The sequence below is a fragment of the Dromaius novaehollandiae genome, chromosome 3 (genome assembly GCF_036370855.1).
Source record: "Dromaius novaehollandiae isolate bDroNov1 chromosome 3, bDroNov1.hap1, whole genome shotgun sequence".
In the NCBI taxonomy this organism is placed as follows: Eukaryota; Metazoa; Chordata; class Aves; order Casuariiformes; family Dromaiidae; genus Dromaius; species Dromaius novaehollandiae.
The window spans coordinates 75,810,159-75,822,569 of record NC_088100.1 but is presented as its reverse complement, the minus strand read 5'-3'; positions in this window follow the sequence as shown (position 1 = coordinate 75,822,569).

The following is a 12,411-nucleotide window of genomic DNA, read 5'->3' as shown; positions in this document are numbered from 1 at the left end:
CTCCCTTGGCCTTCCTAAGTACTCTGATGCCTAACAAGAGTTGAACGTTTAAGTTTTTTTCTCAACAGGAATATTAACAGTGCATCTGTACCTGACTGTCCGACTAGTTTTATAAAACTTTTATAAATTTAATATCTTTGAGATCTTTTCACTTCGGCTAAATTTGGTTGAAAAGCTTCTGTGGGAGGACTGTCAGACAACTGCATGGGGAGACAGATTCAGACGGCAAAGAAGTTAGGCTAAAACCCAGATAGCTACACTAAATTCTCACCAAGGTCCATCTCCATTGGACTATAGGAGAAAGAGTTATTGAGGAACATGGTTAAAGCCATCTCTCGATGGCTAACCAGCAGCTAAACAGCTTCCTGTCTTATTAAATGATAGCTACACAAACCATTAAGCATTCCCCAGTTCAGTCTTAATTTCTACCTTAAATTGAGATCAGAAGTTCCCTGTTAAGTGAAGAGAGAATGAATTGCCTAAATTCTTAGGTAGCTAACTGGGATACATGGATTAACTTCCTGCTCTCTGGGTGCCAAGCAGCCAGACTTGAGAGAGGCAGCACAGGAAGTCCCCAGAGCAGGTTTGTTGGATTCCAGCCCAAAAGCCTGACTTCGTCCTGCGATTCCTTGTCTCTGCCCTCTCTGGTGTTATCCAGTGTTGTCTCTACCAACTTGTTGGGAGAATGAGGCTGGCATTAACTAAAATACATCAGCAGTGAAAATTACAGGAATGATCTGATTCTTTTTCACCAACTGTCTGTCTGTCTCCCTGTTGACTACAGATGAAGTTTGTGGCAACCACACTCCTAACTCAGGTACCTCGATTAAATCCCTAAAGCTGGTGAGATGACTCCAGCTTCAGACACCCTGTTTTTGGCTATTTATAAAGATGACTAGGATGCAGGCAGCACAACTCCTAGTGCACTAGTGAGGACATTCAAGTCACAGTTGATTACAGTCAAAATTGTTTCTGTTGCAGTAGTCTAATCATACAGGAATTATGGAATCAACCTTCTCACTTTCTACAGCTCAAAGCATGTGAGGCTCAGGGGAGAAATGAGGGGAGGAAAGACATAAAGGTGGCTTTCAGTGACCTCACTCTTTGGTCTGCCAGATTTGAGGCCCAATTTATCTGCTAGGTGGAAATTGCAGGAGTTTTTCAGAGGGGATTATAATGGTTGTTTATCAGCAACCACCAGTGTTTGAAATACCAGATAATCACATCCTTATATTTTCCCATTTAGTTTATCACCTTGTGGGGATTTTTTAAAGTATTTTTGCTTGTTTCTACTGAATTAATGTAATGTGATGACTGGCAGAATATAAGCTATGTTGCCAAGTAATAACTTTAAAAAAAACTAAATGGGACACACATTTTTAGAAAGCTATTTACACTCTTTATTGCAGTATCTAAGAAACCTAAAGTTAAAATAGGATTTTGTCTTCTCTGTCATTTATGAACTTTTGAACACTTATCTCAGAAATAGTTTTGTCTTATATTACCTAATAGGGACTAAATAAATTGGGCTCTACAGATGCTGAGTAGACTATTAAGAAGGTTTATCACACAACAGATATGATTTTGTCTTCTGTATATGCTTTTTTGACCATGTACTACTCTATAGCATGAATATAGTTTTCATATCTTCCTGTAGGAAGGATTAAAAAATCTCTTATTTTTTCATACAGTAAAAATAAAATACTTCAGTGTGACAGAAAATGAAAGAATATTTAATATTAGTTTCAAATACATACATAACATTTTAGCAAACTGCTTAGTGGAAAACCCAGTAGCAAATGTCAGCACCGCTGGGTAAGTGGCCTTAGGGCATCCTCCCTGCAGAAAGTAAAGGCTTGTCAGAGACCATTTCTCCAAAATCTAATTTAATGTTTCTAGAGACCCTGCGACTTCCATACTCTGAAAGTGAACATAATAATACTAAACCTTCCCATGTAGCTATAGATTCTGTGCAGTCCATTTATGGCCTAAGAAAGGGGAAAATAAGCTTTTATGTATGACCTTAACCCATTGCTACTTCTTAGTTACAAACATCATGAATCTTGCTTTGCAAACATCATAAACAGTGGTACCATATGACTACTAAATTCTCACAATAAAGTAGCAGCTCTTTGATCAGCGTTCATTCAAAAATAGGTAGCCTTAACATCAACGAGGGAACCTTGTTATAAATAGGTCAGCCCACACAGGAGGTCAGGAACACTAGAAAACACATTAAGTCCTGCCTCTGACTACTTGTCTGGCCTTGAGCAAAATCCATTAACATGTATTTGCAGAATTCCTTGGCATTCCTCTCCTGTGATAAATACCTTCTCCTGTAATAAACTGTTGAGGAGCAACAGTTGCTCCAAATAGTGTTCAATATTTCTCATTTCATAACAACAACAAAAAAAGTATGGGTGATTTTGTTTTGGTTTTAACTCCATTTTATCTTAAACAAATAAATAAAACAAGCACTTTATAATTTAACCAAGAATTGAGTCTTGGAGAGTGAATAGAGGTAGGAAACTTCTGTTGGAAAGGTGAAAGTTTTCTAGAGGTATATGTGATTGGAAGAGATTGGTTATAAAGGAAATATATTAGGCATGCTTTTTACTTTTGCTGTGACTGTCTCTTATACTACCTCTCTATAACTTTTATTAACAGCAGTATTAGCTACCGTATCTAAACGACAATATTTTGACCCTGTACACACAAACGGCTGGTTTATCAAATATCCAGTATTATAGCACAGAGGAAGTCATTAAGGTAGGTGATAAGACAATTTCATCCTCTTTCCTCTGCTTCTGGTTCAGGCTACCTCTGCATACTTCAGTCTCTGCTAGTCAGGAGTGCCTTGAATTGTGACTGAAAGAGGCTTCCTATGAAGATTTATGTGACTAGAAAATGTACACAAGCTAAAGGGAAAACTGCATTTGCAGGAAAAAATTGGGATTTAATGACGCATCCCTCTCTTCAGTTGACAATCGAGATTCCTCTTCTTTGAACTTAACTAATATCAAGTTCATTCTACATTTTTCTGATGAGAACCTGATTCAGCCCAGATGATGAATGCCACATTCCCACATACCTTTCTGGTGCAAGGGGGGCATTTAGAAGAAGCACAAATACATTAAGCGTAAAAGCCCTGCATTTTCTTCTACAGAGCAGCACCAGTAATCATGAAGGAAGATACTCGCCACGGACAGTAAAGATGGCAGAATCAGACTCATGCCGCTGGCCTCACTTCACAGAGAAGCTGTGAAAGCAAACTTGGATACTGTTACAGTAAGTCCCATAAAAATGCCCAGGAGGATTTAAACGACACGAACAAATAATAGCTTGTGTTGTTGCCGCACACACTGAACAATGAAGAAAAAATTTTGAAATATTTTGAATAGCTTCTCTGTAAAGGAACCTTGCTTGTTCTGTGCTCTGAAAGGGAGAAGAGGCCTGTGGAAAAAGTACTGGATAACCACATAAACTGAAACCTAAGTGACATAGGAGTGCTAATAGAGCAAGCACTAAATTTGCACAGGCTGCTTTCATTCTAGCATTTACATCTCTGAGTGTTTGACTTTGTTACATACCTTTTGCTGTTTACGTGTGTGTGTAGCATATAAATCCAAACTGAAACACTGCATCAAAACACTTACCAACTCTGGGAAGTTTGAAATCTCATGCTGTATCCACACTTTGCCACTCAGACTCATTTCAAGCTCTGTTGCACATGTATGCACTCTCCTTTCTCCTTAGGAGACCTAACAGTGAGAAAAGGAAGTGAGTCCCTTTATCTTCTATATTTTTCTGCAAAGCTCTGATTTCAGTGATGACCTTGACAAATGTCCTCTGTTGAATCTTGCTGAAGTGGCTTAAGACACTACCATACCTGTCTGTATGCCCTGCCCTTCTTCTGTTACTTACTTTATTCCAACAAACAGTTAGCACTGAACAGTTTGTGCTCGGTGATTTTTTGGGAAAAATGGGAGGTACCATGGAGCAGTTAAGAGACAGGCACATGTTATCTTCTGCTGCCTCTTCTGTGGGATCGCTAACCCCAAGAGGTCAGGAAGGACAACAAGGAGATCAATAATGTCTGAAAGTGCACCTGCAAGATTTGCCAGTCTGTCTGCTAAAAAGTCCCTAAGATATGTTGGTAAAGCACAGTTAAAGGGTCACACTCTCCTCTAGTGAAAACCAATACATAGTGTCATAGAAGTCCATGGAGCCATGCCAGGTTGACACCAATTATCACCAAGATTTTGCATAGTTCCCAGTTCATGCAGTGGTAAACATTTAGCCAGCAAATTAACAAGGTCTCTACTCTACACTGACCAGATGTATGTGAGGCCAAGGCATGCCTTCCTCTCTGCAGAGCTGCAGGTCCATCTGAACCCCACCTGCCCCCACATCAACCCCATGACAGCGCTGCCTCAACCTTCCCCACAGTGATTTGCAGTCACTCAGGTAGCAGGCTGAACGCAACACTAAGGAATTCAACTCTTGCCTAATTAAGACGATGCAATCAACTGGTCCACAGACACTTAAGGATCTTCTTAATTACTCTATTTTTATCAGCATGAGTGCCACACAGTAGTGTGAGGTGCTCATTAGTGCTGATATTTGAAGTCAGAGAAGTTTTATCCCACTGTATTTTCCCTTATGAACTTTTGCTCTCTGCTAACCCACTCCCTCTGCCATTACTGTGCTGGCTCCCATTTGCTGCTAAGATTCAATATAAAGTCATTTGCTCTAAATTACTTTAGAAAGTACTGATGGCTGTGCTTCCAAAAATACATTGTTAATAACCACCTCCTAGGCACAATTCTAGGATATGAGAAACTAAAAGAAAAAGAACAAAACTAGATTTGCTTTAAGTAAAAAAAAATTGGGAAAGAAGGTTTCCAAGAGCTAATTTTTGTGGAAAGATGCATATTATGTACTAGTTTGCCTTCATTTTTTAATTTGGAACTGGCTTTTTTGATTCCCAAACTCATTTGTAATAAAATACAGTTAATGTAAAATCAAACAAACTTTTTAATTGTCCAAGCTTGTCATTGCTTCCATTTAGCTGTGGAGTATTATGAGTAGTATTTTAGCAGCTCCTACAAAGCCTCGTTGTGCTTTATATTGTCCAAAGTTATAGCAAAAAAGGACTGTTCATGCCCTTAAGGTATCACAACCTGGGTGACTGGTATTTCCTCTCCCCAGGCCCAAATGTGAGCTCTACTGTAGTACCAGAGTAACAATCTGAGAGCAAGTTACTCTTGGGGACACATCAGATTCCCGCAAAGTACTATTTCATTAGGAAAAGAACTGGAACTTGATGGCAAAATCCACAAAATCCTGTAAGGGCAGTTGGTGCTCCAGCTATGACATACAGCGATTCGTGCACGAGCCCAGGAACCTCTTCTGGTTGTTGAATTGTGCAAACCTCACTTGCCTCACTTGCCTTCTTCTGTGATGGAGACTTCTGCAAATGCAGGGCATTGCTATTTACAGCTCCATATATCTGGAAGAGTGAATGTTTAACACTCGCTGTAAAAGCCCTATAAGGACCCTACACTAAACTGAGCAATCAAACCGGTAAATCTTATCTTCTTAGGAGCTTCATTAATTTCAGGGAGACTTTGGGAAGTCCCCTTGACACAGCTCAGTACAGGAGGGAGGATCTATTTAGGATTGCAACAGTGTGATCAGTGCCAATGCATAGGATTTGTTTTCAGAGTTCATTTCTTGCCTAAATATGGTAATTGCAGTAAGAGAGAAAAGACATTTTTATACCTGTCAGGTATAATGTTTTCCCTCCAGCAGAAGCTTTTTTAATTGGTTGTCATCACGGTATCACATTGGCTGATGCAGGTCAGAAAAAGGGCCAGGAAAAGAAGAGAACAGAACAGACATTTCCAGTCCACAAACAGACTACTAGGTTACTGATGTCTCAAATGCTACAACTTTTTGTGGGTAGCAAGAGAAAGCAATGCTTTGGGAGTCAGCTGCAGCCATCTGTCTCCAAGGAGCAGCTGGTGATAAGATGCTGATACTAATGAAATGGGACTGCTCCGTGCTGTCGATTTACTGCAGTTAGTGTAGCTACTTCTGATTCACGCAGAATGTGGCTACTGTGCCTTGGAGGCAGCAGGCTTTGTTGATAGCTATGATAATACTTAGGACACCAGAGGTTCAAAAAAGGTGTGAAAAATAGTAGATACAGAATGCTTACGTGGAGTGTTTTGTGACTGAAGTGCCAGATGACTGACTTACAGACCCCAGAGCTCTGAGTTTCCTGGACTAGTGATTCTTAGTCATCTGGGAGTTGGTGAGTAGGAAATGGCATTAGCTATGTGATTCAGATTGGGGAAAAAATAGGAAACTGAGTTTTTCAGGATTAATAACATATTGCTAGTATGGAAGTCAGCATATGAATAAGACTGTCTCAAATCACCCTTAGAATGGTTGTGTTGAACCTCTTACTATGCCAAACATTTGAGTCTGAGCTTGCATTTTCTGGCACTGGTAAGGACATAACCTCACCAGGATATGTGTACACAACAAGGCTTTTCTTAACATTTTATGACTTGAGCTCAGGGGCACCTGAACTCCTGTGATAAATGACACAGTTAGTGGGATTACATCGAAGATTCCCTAAAGAGCAAGAAGTGTCTGCTACCAGCAGTCCAGCTTCTTTGGCCCAGTGCCAAATAGATCATGCAAAAAATATCTGATGTGTTGAACTCAGCTATGGTGTTTCTATAATCTCTACTGTAATTTCCGTAAAACCACATGTTGATGTTTTTAATGAAGTATTATGTCTTCTAATACAAACATATGCCTAGTCAAAGTAATTCTGATGCTGCATTATAGTCAGTCGTTCTCAGAAAACAGGCTGTTTTGTGTACTGTAAGTAACAGTTAGCATGAGGGATTATCTAAATTTGCGTTTGTGACACTCATCTGACTTAAGGTCCTGGGTGTTCAAGTCCCCTTGGGAAGCTGGCAGCCCCCGATGAGGTCTAGCCTAGTGACTATTCTAAGGTAGTGCCTTAATAGTGGTCTTTCTTGAAGAGAAAGACCAGGTTTAGACAGCCACCTCCAGGAGGTTCACCCTTTCAGGGTGGAGTGGGAAAACTGGCCAAACTCTGGCTGAGCCATTTGGGCAGCTGAGTTCTCCTTCGCTCCAGTGCATTTCTCTGGTCACTTAGCTTAAACAGTATCCCACTGCACAGGTTTTTGGAGCAGGACCCTTGTCTGAGGACTGAGGAATCTATTAAATGGTGGCAAGGAACCCAGCAATCTCAGGCACTGCAATCCCAAAGGAATTTGAAGATTCAGACCTTGGTTTCAGCAGAGACTGCCAAAGGTTTGTAAGAGGTTGCTAATTACTGTCAATTGCAGTGATTTTTCTAAAGGAAGCGGATTGCAATTGCAAATTCAAATTGCAGTTTTGCAGAGACCACAGAGGAGTCACGTGACTAAAACAGACTTTGATTCACAACTGTCTTGTGCTGGATTCAGCCTGCTGACTGACTCCCTACGCTGCTGCGTTCCCCTTAGCCACCCCGTAGATCCCAGGCTTTTCACAGGATCGAAGAACAGAAGGGAAGAATATACAAGATGGTGCTTGTGCCACAAAGCAAAGGTGGAAGGGCTGACTTCCACTGTACGTGGCTGTGGAGAATTAGGGCTCTGCAGGCAGCTGGGTAAAGTTGTCCTTAAACTGAAACAGTGCCAGAGGCTGCTTTGGTTTGTGCTGGAGGCCAGACTTTGCTCAGAGGCAGACAAGAATTCAGACAGCACATCAGGGGCAGCTGTAGGGAGAAGCAGATTCTGATACAAATGGCCTAATCTTTTGTGTCTTATAGTTGTCAGGGAGAGGCTCTGCCAGTGCATTGTGCCCGGGAAAGGGGCAAGGTGTGATACCACCAATTCATTTGCACCTACCCAAAAACATCTCTGCATGATATGCCTTTCTTACATCTCTGGCAAATCCTCTTAGGCTTTGCCCCACTCGCAGACCGCAGGCCAGCAGGGCACAGTCTGAACTGGAACCGAACATGTATAAAATATTAGGGTTAATGTTTCAAAGCTAAATAATCAGTAGGTGCCAGTAAGGAGCCCAGAAAATCTATTAAACTAAGGCAATTTCACTTCAGAGAGCATACCATCACTCTTCCAACAATGTTTTCCTTTCATTACGGCCCATGTTAAGAGCATTGTGGTGTTTTAAATAGCCTGAGCACTATGAAGTCTGGGTGTCTAAGAACTACTCCATTATTTTTCTCACAGGTGTCCTGTCTGCTTATTATTTCCTGTATCTTTTTTTGAGTGATGGTTGTCGAGGGATTGTCAGATGTCTTAGTGAGATTTCCAGTTAAAGCATATATTTTTTTAAATTTTCATGCTCACTTAAGAGTTTCATATGTTTGAAGGAACTGTTTTCCTTTCTCTATAACTTAGTATTTTTCTTTATGTAGCATCCTTATCCACAACCCGTTCAGAAGCTGTGTCCCCATCCACTGAAATCAATAGAATGCCGCTGAGAGCAAGATCAGACCAAATCACAAAAAACAGAAGGACCATGGGGTCAAGGCAGGAGACCTGCTGTGACACTGGAAATATGCATGCTTCCATGACCGCAACTTGAGAGGGGGAGAAAGACTAACTAGGAGAAAATACAGGAAAAGCAGTGTCCTGTAGGACACAGACTTGCTGTATTTAGCAGGCTAAAGCAGTCTAAATGTGTAGTGTACCATATTTTTTCCATAAGAATCACAGGTATTTGGCAGCCTTAGGCAAAATCAATATAATCTTTACTATTTTTTCTCTCACTGAGTATAAACTTGAATTTCTTTTGTACCATCTCCCCCAGTCTCTGTTTTCTCTCTTCTGTCTTGCCCGATTTCTCTCCCCCTTTTCTCTAAACCCTGGGCTTCTAATTCTTTTTGTCTATGTATTGCCCTTTGCCATTTCTTATGCAATCTCTGTTTCTGCAATTTGGTATCAAAGATCTTGTCCCCACTTTTTTCATTCCTTAATATGCATAACAGACTTTTACAAGAACTGTAAGCAGCCAGCTTTTACCCGATTAGCTTTTAGCTAATGTCTTTTTATTAAAATGTCTATTTCTTCAACCACTTAGTCATTTTAAGAAAGATACAGACAGCACAGAATGTCAGTTATCTCCATTTTTGAGAGGTCAGCTTTGCTCACACTGAGTATTGTACTCTATAAGGTGTCCCACTGAGTGTAACCCTCAAGTTTTCAAGAACCATACTTCCCAGAATGTCTCTAAAAGTGTGGGGTCTTTATGAATAATTACTCAGTTCTATTGAAGTATACAGAATAAAATTAGACACAAATCTGTACTATACATGCATCAACTTGCACAGAAATAAAAACAAAAAAATCACCTGTCCATATAAAATCTGCTGTAGAGGGGATATTGTCTGCCAGTTATACAGGGTTTATCCTACAATTTACTCTGGGGAAAAAGACAGCTACTAGATGTTTCCTTCAGTTAAAGCAATCGTTGTAAAAGTAGCAGGTAAGAGAACTTTGGATAGAGACTGCAGCAGTTGATCAAGACAAGAGCTGTGTCCTGTCTTGTATTTCCAGTAAAGAAAACATGCTGCAGGGTTGGTGAAGGGGCTGCAGTGGGTAACATGTTCTTAAGCGGGCAACATATAAGGATGAGTATTGTGCTCACCATTTCTTAAAAGTTTTTTACTTCTCTGTAACTGGACTACAAAAAGATAATGACATGCTGACTTCACTGTAAGTTTGGTATGGGAACCAGAGTTGGCACTTGGCAATATGAGGATAAATGCTTTGAGTGTGGCTTAGAGCTGCTGTCTTTTATGGGCTGGGTGAGCATGCAGCCATTCACAGGGTGAGGACACTGCTATAGAATTTATTACAAGCTAAATCAAGCAGCACACCTATTACAGCAATTGTCATTTTCTGTAGGTTTGTGAAAGCTTAGAACTACAGGCTCCAGGCTCACGTAGCTTGTCTTGACACCCCGTTGGAACAAAATGCAGCCTTGCCCTCATCACAATGAAATAATTATTCCCTCTTGTAGGGGAGAAGCAGAAAGAATGGTTGTGTGCATTTGTTTCTGACTGTTAATGTCTGTGTAACTACATATGCAGATTAGGTATTGCCCTTGAAGACCTGGAGAGCAGCCAGCCTGCCTCTCCCCGCCACCCCGTAACCCTGAGTTATGCATAAGCAGCATCTGTTATTACAGAGTCTGAGGTACTCCAGCTTCCAAGTCATCCAGACCAAGATTTTCTTCTACACTATTTCTTATCGCTGCTTCTGAAAAAGTGGTGAATTCAAGTGCCCAGAACAAGGAAATGCCAAAATTAAGACCTGAAGAAACTTAATTTGGCTGCCCTTGGCCATATGGCAGTCTTTTTAATTAAGTTTACAAATTTTAATATATTCCATTCAGTGCTCTGGAGGATACAGCTTAAGGAAAGGGACAGTTCATCTGATTCCTTTCTATCCTCCTTGTTCATAGCACCTTAAGACAATATATACTCAGAACCTGGCAAATCTTGCTCTTAATACAGAAGTATTATTTTTGCTATGGGCTTTTCAATCTCATTCATTACCATTATATCTAACACCTTCATAAAATTAATTAATTTACCTTCAAAAACCCCCTTTAAATAAAAGGGTTTTATTACTCCCATTTGCCCAGTGAGACTTTTGAGAAACAGATGTACTGCATCCAAAACTGTATTTATTTCCAAGTATTTATTTCCCACTGGAGATTTTTCTCAGGTGTAAAGCATCCCCAACTTTTGTTATATTCAGCCACAGCTGAGAGAGCTTAACACTTAAGAAAGCACGAAGCTAGATTCTTATTATGGCTTTCCAGAAAATTAAGAACATGCAAAGAATAATCAGCTGTGGGGAGCTGGGTTTCAGGGACAGATCAAAAAACAAACTGAGGTATTCCCACACTCAGCACTGGAGTGCCTGACTTTTGGACCCTTCTCTCTCAGGGTAAAACCTAGACCTTGAGGAAGATGCCTTGAAGTAAGATTAAAAAAATCTGTATGGTCAGTACAAAGCTGCTTAAAGTAGCTGGTAGGGAATGTTTAAGACACAGCTGTGCTGCAAATCCAGCTCCTGTCCAGAGTTAAGTGCCTCACTTAGGGATTCATAAGGACTCATTCCTGTTTTAAACTGTAGCCACAGGGCCAGACTTTTAAAGCATGGCTAGACAAACACCCTCCCTCTTCATGGACCAGCTCAGTGGTTAGACCATTGCCTAGGGATATCAGAGTTAGATTTAATTTCTTCATGACTAGAGGGAGAGAGGGTGTCAAATCCTGACCCCTCTGTTATTTTCCCAACTTTGTCTACAGGAATCAACAGCCAACTGAGCTGGAGGATGGTTACAAACAGGCATGAGCTAAGCTAGCAGCTACAGTCACCCCACCACCAGAATCCCGAGGCTCCCACAAGGTCTCAATTGCCCTGATCAGCCACACCTGGGACCCAGACCCAACCCATGGGCCAGGGCTCCATTTAAGCTCGGGCTTTAGCTATCTGAGTTGTGTTATAGGTGTATGTGTTTTCAGCTCTATGTCTGGCCTTGTTCCTATCAGGACTTTGGTCCTGCATTGTAGGTAGCTCCTCTCTTGTCCTGCCTCCTGGATAGACCCCCATTGTAGCCTTGTCTCCAGCTGCCTCTGGCCCTACCTCCTGCTGCTCCTGACTGGACTCCCTGGGCAGACTCTGGACCTCATTCATCGCTTTGCCTTGTCTGGGACTGTCTATGGACCCTGTTACCAGCACCCTGCTCTGACTGCTGTATCCAGGTGCTGTGGGACTGTGCTCTGGCCAGTGAGGGCACTGCCTGTGCTGCAGTCACCCTCAGCTCCCAGCTTGTCCTCCCTTGCAGGGCAGCCTTGCTCTGGCTGCTCCCTGGCTTTGTGTCCTTCCCAAGCGTTGCCTATGTCTCAGTCAGGGCAGCTCCCTCTCGCTCCAGATGGTATGCTCCAGTGCATAGTCTTCAAAGTCTTGCTTATGTTCTCTTCCTATCCCAACTGTCATTTATTTAATGCATACTACCATTCCTATGGTTCACAGTTTTTGCTTATGGCCCCTTAAGGGTAAACAGTGGCGTTATGTAGCTAGTATGGACCAGTAACATAGCAGAGCTCCAGTCCAGCCAGCTCATCCCAGCTTTTCCCTCAGCTTCTTCAGCACCTGGCACCTTCCAGCCCTGGTGCGATGGTACAGCCTGCAGCCCCGATAACGCTGTCCTAGGACCAAGTCATCCTAGGCATTATCATGTTCCAGTGCTTTGGGTATTTAATAGACTCAGTTCTTGCTATTTTCCATTCATGAAAGCAGCTTTTCACTCCTCGGTCAAAGCCTGACAGCAAATGTT